Genomic DNA, 16,414 nt, shown 5'->3' with positions numbered 1-16,414 from the left:
TTACAAATAAATATTAACCAATGTTTCAATCGTTCTTTCTAAGTTTATAACTGAACAGGAGTTTAGTATAAGGTCTGAAAATTGAAACTTTGTTATTAGTAAATGTTTGTATCAATACATCAATGAATCCTTATATAGAAATGATGCACCAGATATTGGAGTCTTGAATTTGTTTTAATTCAAAATTATTTTGTGACTGTTAGTAAACCAGATGAAACCAAAATCTGAGTCTGCGTTTAATCCTTGGAACCATTGTCTAGTAAGGATTGCCCACTTCATCAAAGAATCACAGAGACCTGGCAGAAGAAGCGATGTCTGTTTTCTGGTGATGAGTTTGTACCAATTAATCCAAAAGATAAATACCACAAAAGACTGCGCCCAGTTCTTTAGTGAAGAACATAATTTAAATCAAGACCAGCTTCTGATAAAAGATTTGGGCAACAAGCAGAGGAAGCCCTGATCCGAGTTCCAGGAGTACCCTCAAATGTAAATACTGCTGATGAATGATATCATTAAGATCGCTGGGCAGTTTTGTTCGGCCAAATGAAACGTAAAGGCAGCAAAGGCTTTGTATACAGGTTTAGGAGCGTTCGATTTGAATGATGATGCTTTCAAAACGTGATAGAAGCCATAGAACAAACTCCGGAAACATACGGACTTCCACTGCTTTTTCATGTTATCTGCATTATATCAGCACATACTTCCAAGCAGCCAGAGGTAATGTCACGTTAGCGTTGCAAATTACTATGGTAAGCTATTGGTGACGAGAAATGAAAGGTGTTCAGGTATGGTGACGAGAAATGAAAGGTGTTCAGGTATATCTTGCTTTGTAGTTTTGTGCCACTGAATCTGAAACATGTTGAAGCTGACAATGACGATGATAGTATTCTTATAGACAGTGTTAATGAACAAATAAAACAAAGGGCTTCGTCAATTACAAACTTAGGAAATTTGAGGCACATTGAAAAATACAAGTACAAGGAAGCGTCTTAATAACCCAACATCCCGGAAAATACACCCCAAAAATACATCCTAGAAATATACCCCGGAAATACATCCTGGAAATATATCCCAGAAATACACCCCGGAAAGGAATTCCACCCCAAAAATACATACTAGAAATATACCCCGGAAATACATCCTGGAAATATATCCTGGAAACACATCCCGGAAAGGAATTCCGGAAACATACCACGGAAATAAATGATAAAATTAATAGATCATTTGGTGTAATGATGAGAACAAAATTTAAAAATTGAGAGCCGTGTTGCGTTTGCGGATGACGAGGATGATCAGGATTTACACATATCAACGAGCCGGATTCATGAACAAGAAAGCTATATATAAAAAGAAGAACTATCAGGGTTTCTAGACCATTGCTTGACAATACCCCATCATTTTAAAAGGCATAACAACCACGCTATATGCTAATCAATTTCTGAACGCACATGATGAAACTCACACCTGTCTTCTTTAAGACATGCACTTTACAAAACCATCTTAAAGATAATATCAGATCCTCTGTAGTGTAATCATCGTTGGTCACGGCCTGTATAGTGGAATCATCTTTGTTCACGGCCTGTATAGTGGAATCATCTTTGGTCACGGCCTGTATAGTGGAATCATCTTTGGTCACGGTCTGTATAGTGTAATCATCTTTGGTCACGGTTTGTATAGTGGAATCATCTTTGGTCACGGTCTGTATAGTGGAATCGTCTTTGCTCACGATCTGTATAGTGGAATCATCTTTGGTCACGGTTTGTATAGTGGAATCATCTTTGGTCACGGCCTGTATAGTGGAATCATCTTGGTCACGGTCTGTATAGTGGAATCATCTTTGGTCAAGGTCTGTATAGTGGAATCATCTTTGGTCACGGCCTGTATAGTGGAATCATCTTGGTCACGGTCTGTATAGTGGAATCATCTTTGGTCACGGCCTGTATAGTGGAATCATCTTGGTCACGGTCTGTATAGTGGAATCATCTTTGGTCACGGCCTGTATAGTGGAATCATCTTGGTCACGGTCTGTATAGTGGAATCATCTTTGTTCACGGTCTGTATAATGGAATCATCATTGGTCACGGTCTGTATAGTGGAATCATCTTTGGTCACGGCCTGTATAGTGGAATCATCTTTGGTCACGGTCTGTATAGTGGAATCATCTTTGGTCATGGTCTGTATAGTGGAATCATCTTTGGTCACGATCTGTATAGTGGAATCATCTTTGGTCATGGTCTGTATAGTAGAATCATCTTATGGCACGGTCTGTATAGTGGAATCATCTTTGGTCACGGCCTGTATAGTGTAATCATCTTTGGTCACGGTCTGTATAGTGGAATCATCTTTGATCACAGTCTGTATAGTAGAATCATCTTATGGCACGGTCTGTATAGTGGAATCATCTTTGGTCACGGCCTGTATAGTGTAATCATCTTTGGTCACGGTCTGTATAGTGGAATCATCTTTGATCACAGTCTGTATAGTAGAATCATCTTATGGCACGGTCTGTATAGTGGAATCATCTTTGGTCACGGCCTGTATAGTGTAATCATCTTTGGTCACGGTCTGTATAGTGGAATCATGTTTGGTCACGATCTGTATAGTGGAATCGTCTTTGGTCACGGTCTGTATAATGGAATCATCTTTGGTCACGGTCTGTATAGTGGAATCATCTTTGTTCACGGTCTGTATAGTGGAATCATCGTTGGTCACGGTCTGTATACTGGAATCATCTTATGGCACAATCTTTATAGTGGAATCATCTTTGGTCACGGTCTGTATAGTGAAATCGTCTTTGCTCACGGTCTGTATAGTGGAATCATCTTTGGTCACGGTCTGTATAGTGGAATCATCTTTGGTCACGGTCTGTATACTGGAATCATCTTATGGCACGGTCTATATAGTGGAATCATCTTTGGTCACGGTCTGTATAGTGGAATCGTCTTTGCTCAGGGTCTGTATAGTGGAATCATCTTTGGCCACGGTCTGTATAGTGGAATCATCGTTGGTCACGGTCTGTATACTGGAATCATCTTATGTCACGGTCTGTATAGTGGAATCGTCTTTGCTCACGGTCCGTATAGTGGAATCATCTTTGGTCACGGTCTGTATAGTGGAATCATCGTTGGTCACGGTCTGTATACTGGAATCATCTTATGGCACGGTCTGTATAGTGGAATCGTCTTTGGTCACGGTCTGTATAGTGGAATCGTCTTTGGTCACGGTCTGTATAGTGGAATCATCTTTGTTCACGGTCTGTATAGTGGAATCATCTTTGGTCACAGTCTGTATAGTGGAATCATCTTGGTCACGGTCTGTATAGTGGAATCATCTTTGGTCACGGTCTGTATAGTGGAATCATCTTTGGTCACGGTCTGTATAGTGGAATCATCTTTGGTCACGGTCTGTATAGTGGAATCATCTTATGGCACGTCCAGGAGGAATGCATATGCTTACGTCATTCATATGGTGCACTGGAAATCTTATGAAAACACTGGCTTTGATTAAATCTTTAAATCTGCTTTCAGAGGTAAACCAAACATGCTCAATGGAATGGCTTGTCCGAAAGAAATCGGATGGCTGAGAATAGTAGTAACAAGAAATAGCAATCATTATGATTGAGGAGTATACGAAAGTACTGCTGAAAAGTTTCAGTTAACACTCGATGAGGCAAGGAAGGCTCCAGTATAACGATGTTTGATTGATGTTTTAGTGATACCGTCTGAGCTGCTCAGCTGTTTATTCGTTAAGAGACGGAAGCAAGTTGCTTTCTCCATCTGTATTGTTTTAAATGTATGATACTTATAAGAGTGTGGCAGGGCACCGAAATTATGCAAATGACTCTGTTTGGTACCTTATTAGAGTGCAGCAGGGTACTCGAATTAGGCCAGTAACTCTGTTTGGTACTTTATAAGAGTGTGGAAGGGCACTGTAATTATGCAAATGACTCTGTTTGTTACCTTATAAGAGTGTGGCAGGGCACTGAAATTATGCAAATGACTCTGGTACTTTATAAGAGTGTGGCAGGGCATTGGAATTATGCAAATGACTCTAGTACTTTATAAGAGTAAGGCAGGGCACTGGAATTATGCAGATGACTCTGTCTGGTACTTTATACTAGTGTGGCAGGGCATTTAAATATGTAATTGACTATGTTATGTACTTTATACTAGTGTGGCAGGGCACTGGAATTATGCAAATGACTCTTTGGTACTTTATACGAGTGTGGCAGGGCACTGGAATTATGCAAATGACTCTATTTGGTACTTTATTAGAGTAAGGCAGGGCACTGGAATTATGCAAAGGACTCTTTGGTACTATATAAGAGTGTGGCAGGGCACTGGAATTATGCAAATGACTCTTTTTGGTACTTTATAAGAGTATGGCAAGGCACTGGAATTATGCAAATGACTATGTTGGGTACTTTATTAGAGTGAGGCAGGGCAATGGAATTATGCAAATGACTCTGTTTGGTGCTTTATTAGAGTGAGACAGGGCACTGGAATTATGCAAATGACTCTGGTACTTCATAAGAGTAAGGCAGGGCACTGGAATTAGGCAAATTACTCTCGTACTTTTGCAAGAGTGTATCAGGGCACTGAAATTATGCAAATGACTCTGGTACTTTATAAGAGTGTGGCAGGTACTGGAATTACGCCAACGACTCTGTTTGGTACTTTATATGAGTACGGGAGGGCACTGGAATAATGTAAATGACTCTGTTTGATACTTTATAAGAGTGTGGCAAGGCACTGGAATTATGCAAATGACTCTTTTTGGTACCTTATTAGAGTAAAGCATGGCACTGGAATTATACAAATGACTCTGTTGGGTACTTTATTAGAGTGAAGCAGGGCAATGGAATTATGCAAATGACTCTGTTTGGCACTTAATAAGAGTGTGGCAGAGCACTGGAATGACGCAAATGACTCTGTTTGGTACTTTATTAGAGTGAGGCAGGGCACTGAAAATATGCAAACGATTCTGTTTGGTACTTTATAAGAGTATGGCAGGGCACTGGAATTATGCAAATGACTCTGGCACTTTATTAGAGTGAGTCTATGAATTTATTTCTATTTTTATATACTGATTGTTTATTTTTATTAGAGTCCATAAGTAACTCTGGGTATTTGTGTGGTGATCCAATCTCTTTTTGGTTTTTAATAAATATTTTCCTAGCGGGTTGATATTTTGAGCATATATTGAATACGTGGTGTAGATCTTCGGTGGTGTGGCAGTTAAAGCAGTTAATGGTTGCTGGTTTGGGTCCTATAGCCCATTTCATACCGAATTTAACCGAGTTGCTCCGTAATTATCCGAATAACCTCCCGAGTTACTTTATACTCCAGCCAATCAAACGCTGGTAGGTACATGCACATAACAAAATGGCGTCCATTGTTGTTTAGAAATATTTCAGAAATAAAATTAATTATATGATTGAAATTTATATGTAAATTATCCACAGGCTTCCAAAAACAAATCTAATAAACTCATATGAAAGGCATTTTATTATAGTGACGTTTCGCATGCACAGAAATAGTTTGAACAACTTGCACTTTGATGGTCAGGATTAAATTTGTTTACTTCGACACCGATTCCTTACTTACATGTACATGTCCAGATGTAAACAGCTCAAAACTAATCTCTCGTATGGGTCTGAGATCCGCCCTGGTCTCCAGAAAATAAGGATGGTTCCAATATTAAATTTCGTCAATATCTGCGGCAGCATCGCTGTTGAATATGCATTTTCAACTCGATAAACAATGTTAAAGTAGTTACAGAAATTGATGCTGATGCTGAAGCGTTAGCCATATTTTGCCCACCACCTATCGCGTGACTATTACATTCAGCTGACCACCCGCCACGTGATCAAAATTACGAGCAAATTACGAAGTTCACCGAAGTCTGCATGAAATGGGCTATAAACCTTCCAAAAGTACTTGCTAGTTTAGTTTTTCCAGTTATTATCCTGTTTATGGTTTTCTGTTCTAAATAGGTACCCTTAGGTAGATGTATTTTCCTATCTACGGTTTTGGGGGTTTCATGGTGCTTTTTACCTTTTGTGGAGGAGTTCCAAAACTCTTGCCATTTTTGGCCTATATATGTTTGTGTGAAGCTTAATGCTTCTGTAGAGCTATAGTTAAACTTGATAGAGTTTTGATCTCCTAGTTTGGTTTGTGCAACTTTGTCTGCTGTTTCGTTGCCAGAGATTCCAATGTGCGACGGTATCCACATGAGCTCGACTAATTGATGTGCGTTGGTGAAACCTCGATTAATTGGCATGCTCTGTCGAGGAATTGTTCCCTAGAGTGTGTATTGCGATTTTGGATCGATTTGATAACTCTTAGGGAATCGCTTATAATGACTGCTTTAGGTATTTGGTTGTCTTTGATCCATTGTAGTGATTCAAGTATAGCCCAGAATTCAGTGGTGTAAATGGAGCAATAGTCAGGTAATCTGGATCCCGTTTGTATATTGAATTCAGGGATGACTATTGCTGCTGCTGTTCTTGGTGGGTTGTTTATTTTTGATCCATCGGTATATATTTTAACATAGTCTGGGTATTTGTTGGTTGATTTCGTTTACCAGTACAGGATTTAGTAAGTTTTATTGTCCTTCTTTATTGCCTAATGTGGTAGCTTCAATGTTAATCCTTGGTGGTTTTTGTAACCATAGTGATTTGTTCTGGTCTGTATTGTTTGTTACCTGTTTTTGTTAGTAGAGGTATCTTTTCACTTAGTTCAAGTATTACTTTGCCACTTGGTGTGGTGTGTATGATTTTGGGTTTGAAGACACCTTACACTTGTTTATAGCTATTTTGGTGGGATGGTTGTCTGGGTGGGTTTCTAATCAAATGGAGTATCGGAGGAGCAGTTCTTGCCTACATAATTTTAAGGGTAGTTCTCCTGTTAGTGTTTGTAGTTCTTCTAATGATGTTGAAGGGAGTGTTCATGTGCATAATATTATGGCTTTTCTCTGGATAGTGTCAAGGTTTTGTAGTACATGTTGCTTAGCCTAGTTATATTCTTGGCAATCGTAATCCAGTTTTGATCTAATTAGGGTTTTATATATCGTGAGGAGGGTTTCCTGGTTGGATCCCCAGTCAGTCCCTGTGATGTTCCTAAGTAAATTGAGATCTTTGTTACAATTCTGGGTGAGTTGTTCAATATGCTGTTTCCATGTGAGGTGGTTGTCAAAGAACATTCCTATGAATTTTACTACTGTTACGTATTTGATTAATTGATTTTGTGTATAGAAGTTTGGATAGACTAGGTTGTTATTTGGTTTGGGGGTGAATATAATTGCCACAGTTTTTTCATGAGATATTTTGAAACCCCATTTGTCCGCCCATCTCCCTATGTTATCTAGGCTCTGCTGGATTTCTTTAACTACGGATTTCCTTTCCTCCATATGCCACTATCATCTGCAAATTGTGACAAGTTTATTTTTGTGGAGGCTGCATTGAGGTCAAGGTCGTTTACCATTAGGTTAAGTAGTAGGGGACTTATTACACTCCCTTGCGGTGTTCCATTTTCAAGTGAAAATTCTTCCGAATGGGTGTTGCCTATTCTTGTGGTAATTTTCCGGCCTGTGAGGAAATCGCAAATCCAGTTGAACAAGTGTCCAGTTATTTCAAATTGGTTTAATTTGGCCATTAGTCCATTGGTCTATACTAGGTCAAACGCTTTTTCTAGGTCTAGACAAACCGCTATAAGGTTGCGATCGGTTTTCCTATGTGCGTTAAAAGCGAGTTTCATGTCTGTTTCCAATCTGAGAAGTTGATCAGTGGTGGATCGTTTTTTACCGAAAGTCACATTGATTTATGGAGAGTAGGTTATTGGTTTCTATGTGGTGTTTTAAACTATTTGCGATTATTGTCTCCATTATTTTGCAAATATTGTTTGTAAGGAAGATGGGTCGGTACGAATTTATGGTGTTAGGATCTTTACCTAGCTTGGGTATTGGTATTAATATGGCCTGTTTCCCTTTGGTGGGTAGTTTGCCTTTATCCCATATCCGATTAAGGAGTTTGATTATGGCTATTGTTATATTGATAGCTAGTTTTTTATATATAGATAATGTAACCTAACTGATCCTTATCAGAGGATGTTTCGTTTTTGGATCGTAGGGCTATCTCCCATTCATTTACTGTGATGCCGCTATTTAGGTGAGATCCTTTTGTTCCTTGGTCTTGAAACATTTGAGGTTGGGTTTCCTCCATTAGTTTTTTGTGTTCTTGAAAGTTTCTGGCGTGGTTATTTTTGCTACTCTTGTTCGAAAAATGCTTCGCTAGGAGGTCTGCCTTATCTTTATTTTTTATGGCATTTTTAATTTTTGGGGCTGAGGTAGTTGCTTTCCCTTTTATGGCTTTTATCTTGTCCCGTATTTGTTTTGAGTTTAATTTGAGACTCAGTTTAGAGCAAAAGGTTTGCCATAGATTATTTTTAGCAGTTTTTATAGTTTGTTTTAGTGCTTTTTCTTTATCTTTATATTGCTGGAAATATATATAATTTTTGGTGCGCTTATATTTATTTAAGGCCTTTTTTTTGTCTTTATGTGCTATAGTGCACTGTTTAGTCCACCATGGTACAGGGGTTTTATTTTGGATATTAGTTGTCTTTGGGATGCATCGGTTAGCCGCCTCTATAATTGTCTGTTATGTTGTCATAATACATGTCAATATTTGGGCTTTCCAAGTTATCTGGATTTACTCTAGCTAGTAATAATTGGAATTGGTCCCAGTCTGCCTGTTGGTACCTCCATTTAGGTGGGGTTTCGTTTGGAATGTGTTGAGTTTTTGTTTGAATATTGATTGTGATGGGGAAATGGTCACTTCCTAACGTATCTTCTTGATCCACCCACCAATTTGTGATTCGAGCCAGTTTTGGGGTAGTGATGGTTAGGTCTATGGCTGAGAGAGTGCCATCCTCAGGGTTTAATCTAGTGTTCGATCCGTCATTTAAGATGACCAGATTGTTCTCAGTTATCCATTTTTCAACCATTTTCCCTCTTTGATCTTTCTTTTTACCTCCCCATAATTCACTGTGTGCGTTCAAGTCGCCACAGATAATTAGATTGTTGTTGTTGTTATTAGTGATTGCCCTTAGTGAGATTAGGTTGGTAGGGCAGAAGGTACCCCCTGGGTCGTATTATTTGAATGTTTGTGGTTCCTATATTTATCATTACTGGCATTATTTCGATGCTATTATTGATGTTTAGGTTAGGGGGTACCTATTTCATAGTAGATTAGTGTATCTATGAAAAAAAAATTGCTAGTCCACCCCCTTGGGTCTATTTTTAAAGATTCCCTGGGTATAGCTTGAAGTTTGGGCAGGCGTTTGTGTTCTTGTGTTGTGAGGGTTTCCTGTAGGCAGATTACGTTTGGTTTTATGGCCGTATTATTCAGTTTGTTATTCAGTTCTTAACGACTCCTCTGCAGTTCCATTACGAGATGGTGATTTTATCAAATTTTGTACTATCCATTTTTGACGTTGTCTTTATCTATTAGTCTTGAGGTCCAATCAGCTAATATAGTGAAAAAGGTTTTGAGGGTTCTCATTATGCTATTGAGATCTTGTATTAGGGTTCCTGTTGTTAGGTTCATTACTTCCTGTATTAATTTTGTGTTGGGGTGTGTGTTAGGTTTGAGGATGTTTGGGGTGACAGTTTTGTTTGTATGTGGAGTATTATCAGGGTGGTCTTGGTTTATTAGAATGTGGGTTGTAGTTTTTGGTTCTTTTGTTTCCTGATTCGAGGGTATGTTTTGAGGTGCAATGTTTTCCCTTCTGATTTGGTGTGGAGAGATTTTGTGCTCATTGATTGTTTCAGATGTAGATTTTGGTGTGTTGGGGTTGTTTTTACAGATAATGTTTTTGGCAGAATGGTAGGTGAGGTGTTTTTCGTTCATTAAGTCCACTATTTGTTTCTCTTTTATTGCAAATCTGCATTCTGCCGATCTAGGATAATGGTTTTCTTTACAGTTAGCACATTTTTGTTTAGTTGTGTGGCATTCTTCTTTGTGTTGACCTCCGCAGTACTTACATCTTAGTTTGAATCTACATCTGAGGGCATAGTGTCCCCAGTGCAGGCATTTGGTGCAAAATCTTGGCCTATTTATGTAATTTTCCAGCTTATGGTACACTCCCGACTGTCCTAGTTTTATTACTGAGGGTATTGGCTCGGTAGCCTTGGTGGTTCCTTTGGTGTTATTATCTCAGATGGTCCAGGAGTTTGGCTTGAGTGCATAGTTTCTTTCCTAATGTTTTGATTTATTGTTTTTTTGCTTGATTTCCTGTTGTTGGTTTGTTTGCATGTTTCTAGGATTTGTTAATTCATTTTTGGTGAATTTTGGGGTGTTGGTTATGGTGATGTGGTCTAATTGTAGGGAATTTACGGTAAGTAGGTTACTGTCAAATTAATTTGTTAGGTTTGGAACAGTGGTGTCTATATCTTCATTTGTGTGTGGTTTTTCCGCTTCCTTGAAGTGGATTGGCGATAGTATTGGCATTGTATTTATATTGTTCCCTGGAGTGTAGTTTTGTATTTCTAGTAGTTTCTGTTGGTGGGGTGGGGGTGTTAGTTATTCCTGCTGGTTTGTGGTTTGTTTGGTCTGTGTTTGTGACCAGAATTTGGGATCCTAGTGTGATGTTGGTTGAATTGGAGTTTGTGGTTGGTACGATTTGCATTAATCTTGCTTGTTTTACATGCTTTATTGGTGCTGTTTGGAGTTGTGATACAGCCATTATTTTTACTGATTTGCTGATAGGGTTGTTTGGTGGCTTGTGTGTTTGCGTGTTTGGATTGAATAGAGCCATTTGTTTAGACCTAGTTTGCATTCTTCTACTTAAATTGCGTCTAGCATTGAATGATGACTTATCTTTTGTTTTTGTCCTAACGCCCAGTCTGTTCCTCCGATCCAAGTCTCTCCTTTGTTCCTTTGTTTTCTCTTACGCATTCCTATCGTTCCTTTGTTTGAGAGTTCCTTTGTTCTGTGCACTTCCTTTGTTCACGGCTTGGTGGGCTGCTAATCGTTTCCTCTTCTTAGTATTATTTCTTTGCTCTTGTTTTCCTGTTCCTTTCTTCTATGTTAATTGATGATGATGGTGGCCGCACTTAGTAGAACTTTTAAAATTATACACTAAGCCGGTTTTACACAGTAATTGATAATTGAGAGATAGTTTTCAAACTTGACGTTATGAATGAAATCCTGGCAACAACGTAACAGAAGTTATCCATGACGCTGCTCACCATTTATATCATGAACCCGTATTCGTTTCCTTTGTTGATGCGCGAACTCATGAAATACGTCAGTGATGTATAGAACACCGACGATGAGTTCAGAATCACTTTCCATTTATACACTTCGCGTTTTCCACAGAATCTGTGTCTAGATGCAGCGTATCATTGTAAATACTACCCGAAGCTTGACCTTGATTATGGCAATCTCATCAATAAAATCAGAATTTTATGTGACATTCTCTACACCAATTACCACAGGTGGGCTCCCGCATATTTGATAGTGTAATAGCATCGCTGAAAGCTTATTACAATTGGCATAATATCCGTACATGCACGGTTAAGGGCCTTCCCGCAAATAACCCGTTTGTCTTTTCGATTGATGATTGCGCAGCCTGGCAAGAAGTTAAACTTCCCACTGGCGAGTATGGCTTGGAATCGATCAATGAAGAGATTCGATAGAGAATTTTCCTAAAAGGCTACAAAGACCTTCAACTTTTCATACGCGAATGAACCCATACCCCGGCTCTGTCGTGTCGAGTAAACTGGCACCCTGTTCTAGTTATTGACGCATATTTAATCCTGCTTAGTATAAAGCAGAAATCGACCATTAGGACACTAATGTGGCAATACCATCTCGAGGCCAGCTTGGAATCATTGCATTAGCACGTGCAAATGCTCACTCGCGTAATGGAGAGCCAAGCATAAAAGCACTTAGGGATTGTTTCTTTAACGATAAATTTAAATTCATTGTCAATTCCATCACAGTTGCATTTCCCGTTGAGTTTGTGAAACCAACATTGACTCAAGTATGAAAAGAAAGATCTCGACTGTTATTCAACACGGACGAACTTATCAAAATTGAGAACGATTCTTTAAGATACTAAACACGGATGCAACCAATATAGTCCAATATGAACGTGGAAGTCTGCCCCCAGAACGCACAATGGCCGGAAAATATTCCACATGCAGATGTTTTATATAATCATATGACAGTTGTACCAGAAAAAAGGTAATTAGAAGTGTTTCATGTGCTTCTTGTGCCTGGTCAAGGTAAACCTGTCGAGCAGGTATGCTTCGCTATTACATTATTATTTGTGGAAATATAATAGACTCAATTTGTATCGACTTGAAAAAATAATCAAAAGCGGAACAACAGTTACGAGATTAAATCAAAAAGAAAACTGTGCATATCATCGTGGAGTTGCCGTGGCAACCACCGTTGTTCTTGTCGTAAAGGGAATCATAATTACTGCGATTGTCCAGTAGGAATTGTTGGAACCATATCGATAGTAGTTGGTGTAGCCGATGGTACAGAAAAAAATAGTTGTGCTACCTTTACAAACGCCAATACGTGTCTGTTCAAAACAAATCGCGGCGGCACAAAGTAGTTTCAGAAAAATTGACAAGCTGTAATCAAACGCCATCAACGATAAAAAATATAAGCATGACTGAGCTTGAATGTAGCTGGTCAAAATTGAAAACCACAGACTCCGCACATATACGGAATCGGCTCTGGTTTAAAAGCAGTAACAATCGAGTAAGTGTTGCATGTTTGCCCGCAGATGTTACTTCCTGAAGTCATTACATAGCCGTGCTCACAAGGAATAAATCATTTACGTAACCATATATTTAAGCATACTAGTAAGCTACTTCGTAAAAATAAAATCATTCTAGTAAACATTGTCTTTGACCCACACTTAAGCAAGCTGGTAAGTGATGGATTCATTTTAGTAAAAAAAAAAAATCATTCAGGTCAACATTGTCTGCGACCCACACTTAACAAAGACAGTTTTGATGGTTTTATTATGGTCTTGAATTGTATATGCTTTACTGTACAAAGACAGTTTTGATGGTTTTATTATGGTCTTGAATTGTATATGCTTTACTGTACAAAGACAGTTTTGATGGTTTTATTAAGGTCTTGAATTGTATATGCTTTACTGTACAAAGACAGTTTTGATGGTTTTATTTTGGTTTTGAATTGTATATGCTTTACTGTACAAAGACAGTTTTGATGGTTTTATTATGGTCTTGAATTGTATATGCTTTACTGTACAAAGACAGTTTTGATGGTTTTATTTTGGTCTTGAATTGTATATGCTTTACTGTACAAAGACAGTTTTGATGGTTTTATTATGGTCTTGAAATTTGTACTTGATTGAGTGTAGTCTGCACGCTGGTAAGTGATGGATTCATTTTAGTAAAAAAATCATTCAGGTCAACATTGTCTGCGACCCACACTTAACAAAGACAGTTTTGATGGTTTTATTTTGGTTTTGAATTGTATATGCTTTACTGTACAAAGACAGTTTTGATGGTTTTATTATGGTCTTGAGTTGTATATGCGTTACTGTACAAAGACAGTTTTGATGGTTTTATTAAGGTCTTGAATTGTATATGCTTTACTGTACAAAGACAGTTTTGATGGTTTTATTATGGTCTTGAAATTTGTACTTGATTGAGTGTATGCTGCAAGCTGGTAAGTGATGGATTCATTTTAGTAAAAAATCATTCAAGTCAACATTGTCTGCGACCCACACTTCAGCACGCTGGTAAGTGATGGATTCTTTTTAGCAAAAAATCATTCAAGTCAACATTGTCTGCGACCCATACTTCAGCACGCTGGTAAGTGATGGATTCATTTTAGTAAAAAAATTATTCAAGTCAACATTGTCTGCGACCCACTGCGACCCACACTTCAGCACGCTGGTAAGTGATGGATTCTTGTTAGTACAAAATCATTCAAGTCAACATTGTCTGCGACCCACACTTCAGCACGCTGGTAAGTGATGGATTCATTTTAGTAAAACAAGTATTCAAGTCAACATTGTCTGCGGCCCACACTTCAGCCCGCTGGTAAGTGATGGATTCTTTTTAGTAAAAAATCATTCAAGTCAACATTGTCTGCGACCCACACTTCAGCACGCTGGTAAGTGATGGATTCATTTTAGTAAAAAAATATTCAAGTCAACATTGTCTGCGACCCATACTTCAGTACGCTGGTAAGTGATGGATTCATTTTAGTAAAAAAATTATTCAAGTCAACATTGTCTGCGACCCATATTTAAGCACGCTGGTAAGTTAAAGATTTTTGGGTAACAAATATCATTAAAGTAAATAACTTCTATTCACCTTTGGCACACCTGAATAAACCAATAACAAGGGCAAGTTCGTTGTAACGCAAGTGATAACTTATCGATGTGGCTGATGCTGGCGTTATTATGGTTTTTATTATATTGTTTTCTCCCCCATAGCGCATGCACTCACACGTGACCATCGAGGGAAGGCAATACATCTCGGTTTCCTATCGTTGTTTGCGACAACTTTAATTCCTAAAGCCAAGTATTGATTTTTACAAAAGCCATCCAAAATAATTAATAAGGACTTCTGCATGGGATTCTAAAAATATATAAGGTTAGAAAGTTGCATGTATCAAATATCTATATGGTAATTTACAGGACATTCTGTACATGACATGCGATTTATTTTGCGATATACAGATTAATTATTTCAACATCCTTTCAGACATTGCAACTTCAGAAAAGTGTATACTAAGTTACTATATAGGATCCACTATGTACTCCTTTTGTTTCCGTATTGTGAAATCAAAAATTTCGGGGGCGGGTTTTGTTTTCAAATAATTCGTGGATTGTGGGCATGAAAATGAAAATACAACCAACAATTATTGCTCCTATTCTTAGACATAATTGCATTCACGAAAGTGTGTCCCCACAAAAATACTCCCATGTGAAAATGAAGAAGATATCAGCCCTAAGATAATGCCTAATTTTACAGTCTTTAAACCCCACAACTAGGTGGGGTGGGGGTGGCCTATGAATTCCGCGTTGTCAGAAAGATAGTTTAGGCAAAGGGGCCTTTCTTGCCAATCTGAATTAGATTTGTTTTTAAAACATTGATAAGCTTCAGAATTTCCTTATTCTTTCTTCATTTTCCTTCTAAATTATAGAATACGTTTCCCTGTATTTCCCTGTCAATTACAGAATACATTTCCCTGTCAGTTATAGAATACATTTCCCTGTATTTCCCTGTCAATTATGGAATACGTTTCCCTGTATTTCCCTGTCAATTATAGAATACATTTCCCTGTATTTCCCTGTCAATTATAGAATATATTTCCCTGCATTTCCCTGTCAATTACAAAATACATTTCCCTGTATTTCCTCGTCAATTATAGAACATATTTCCCTGTATTTCCCTGTCAATTATAGAATACATTTCCTTCTCAATGATAGAATACATTTCCTTCTCAATTATAGAATACATTTCCCTGTATTTCCCTCTCAATTACAGAATACATTTCCCTGTATTTCGCTGTCAATTAAAGAATACATTTCCTTGTCAGTTATAGAATATATTTCCTTCTCAATTACAGAATAAATTTCCCTGTCAGTTATAGAATACATTTCCCTGTATTTACGTGTCAATTACAGAATACATTTCCCTGTATTTCCTTGTCAGTTACAGACTACATTTCCCTGTCAATTATAGAATACATTTCCCTGTATTTACGTGTCAATTACAGAATACATTTCCCTGTATTTCCTTGTCAATTACAGAATACATTTCCCTGTATTTCCTTGTCAATTACAGAATACATTTCCCCGTCAATTATAGAATACATTTCCCTGTCAATTATATAATACATTTCCTTCTCAATTATAGAATACATTTCCCTGTCAATTGTATGACACATTTCAATGTCAATTAGAACTTTCATTGGGATAATGTGGCGTCAGACAGTAATACAAGAGGACATAAAGAAATGGAAATATTTATATCTGAAAATTAGTATAGATTTTACATGGTGGACATACTTTCCCTTCAGAGCAAATCCTTATAGCATTGTGCACTAGGTGTGAACCACAACCAGTTCAATGATTTGATATCGTGTTGTATATAAATCGAGGTGCACTCTAGGTTTAATTTAGGCGCAAATGTAGCCACGTCGCTGCTGTAGCGTAAAACTTAAAATAAAACATAATGAACTCGTTTGAATTTCCGCTGCAGATGGCGCGTGCACAGTCAAGTAAGTACAAATGAGGAGGAACACAAATACAAACACCTGAGATACACGTGTATAAGTTAACGAATAACAAAGGCAGAGGGCGTATCTGAGAAAAAGTAAGTGATCTTTTCTTGCCGTTTTAAATACAGA

The sequence above is a fragment of the Sinohyriopsis cumingii genome, chromosome 15 (genome assembly GCF_028554795.1).
Source record: "Sinohyriopsis cumingii isolate HCF-2022 chromosome 15, ASM2855479v2, whole genome shotgun sequence".
Classification (NCBI taxonomy): Eukaryota; Metazoa; Mollusca; class Bivalvia; order Unionida; family Unionidae; genus Sinohyriopsis; species Sinohyriopsis cumingii.
This window is presented reverse-complemented; position numbering follows the sequence as displayed.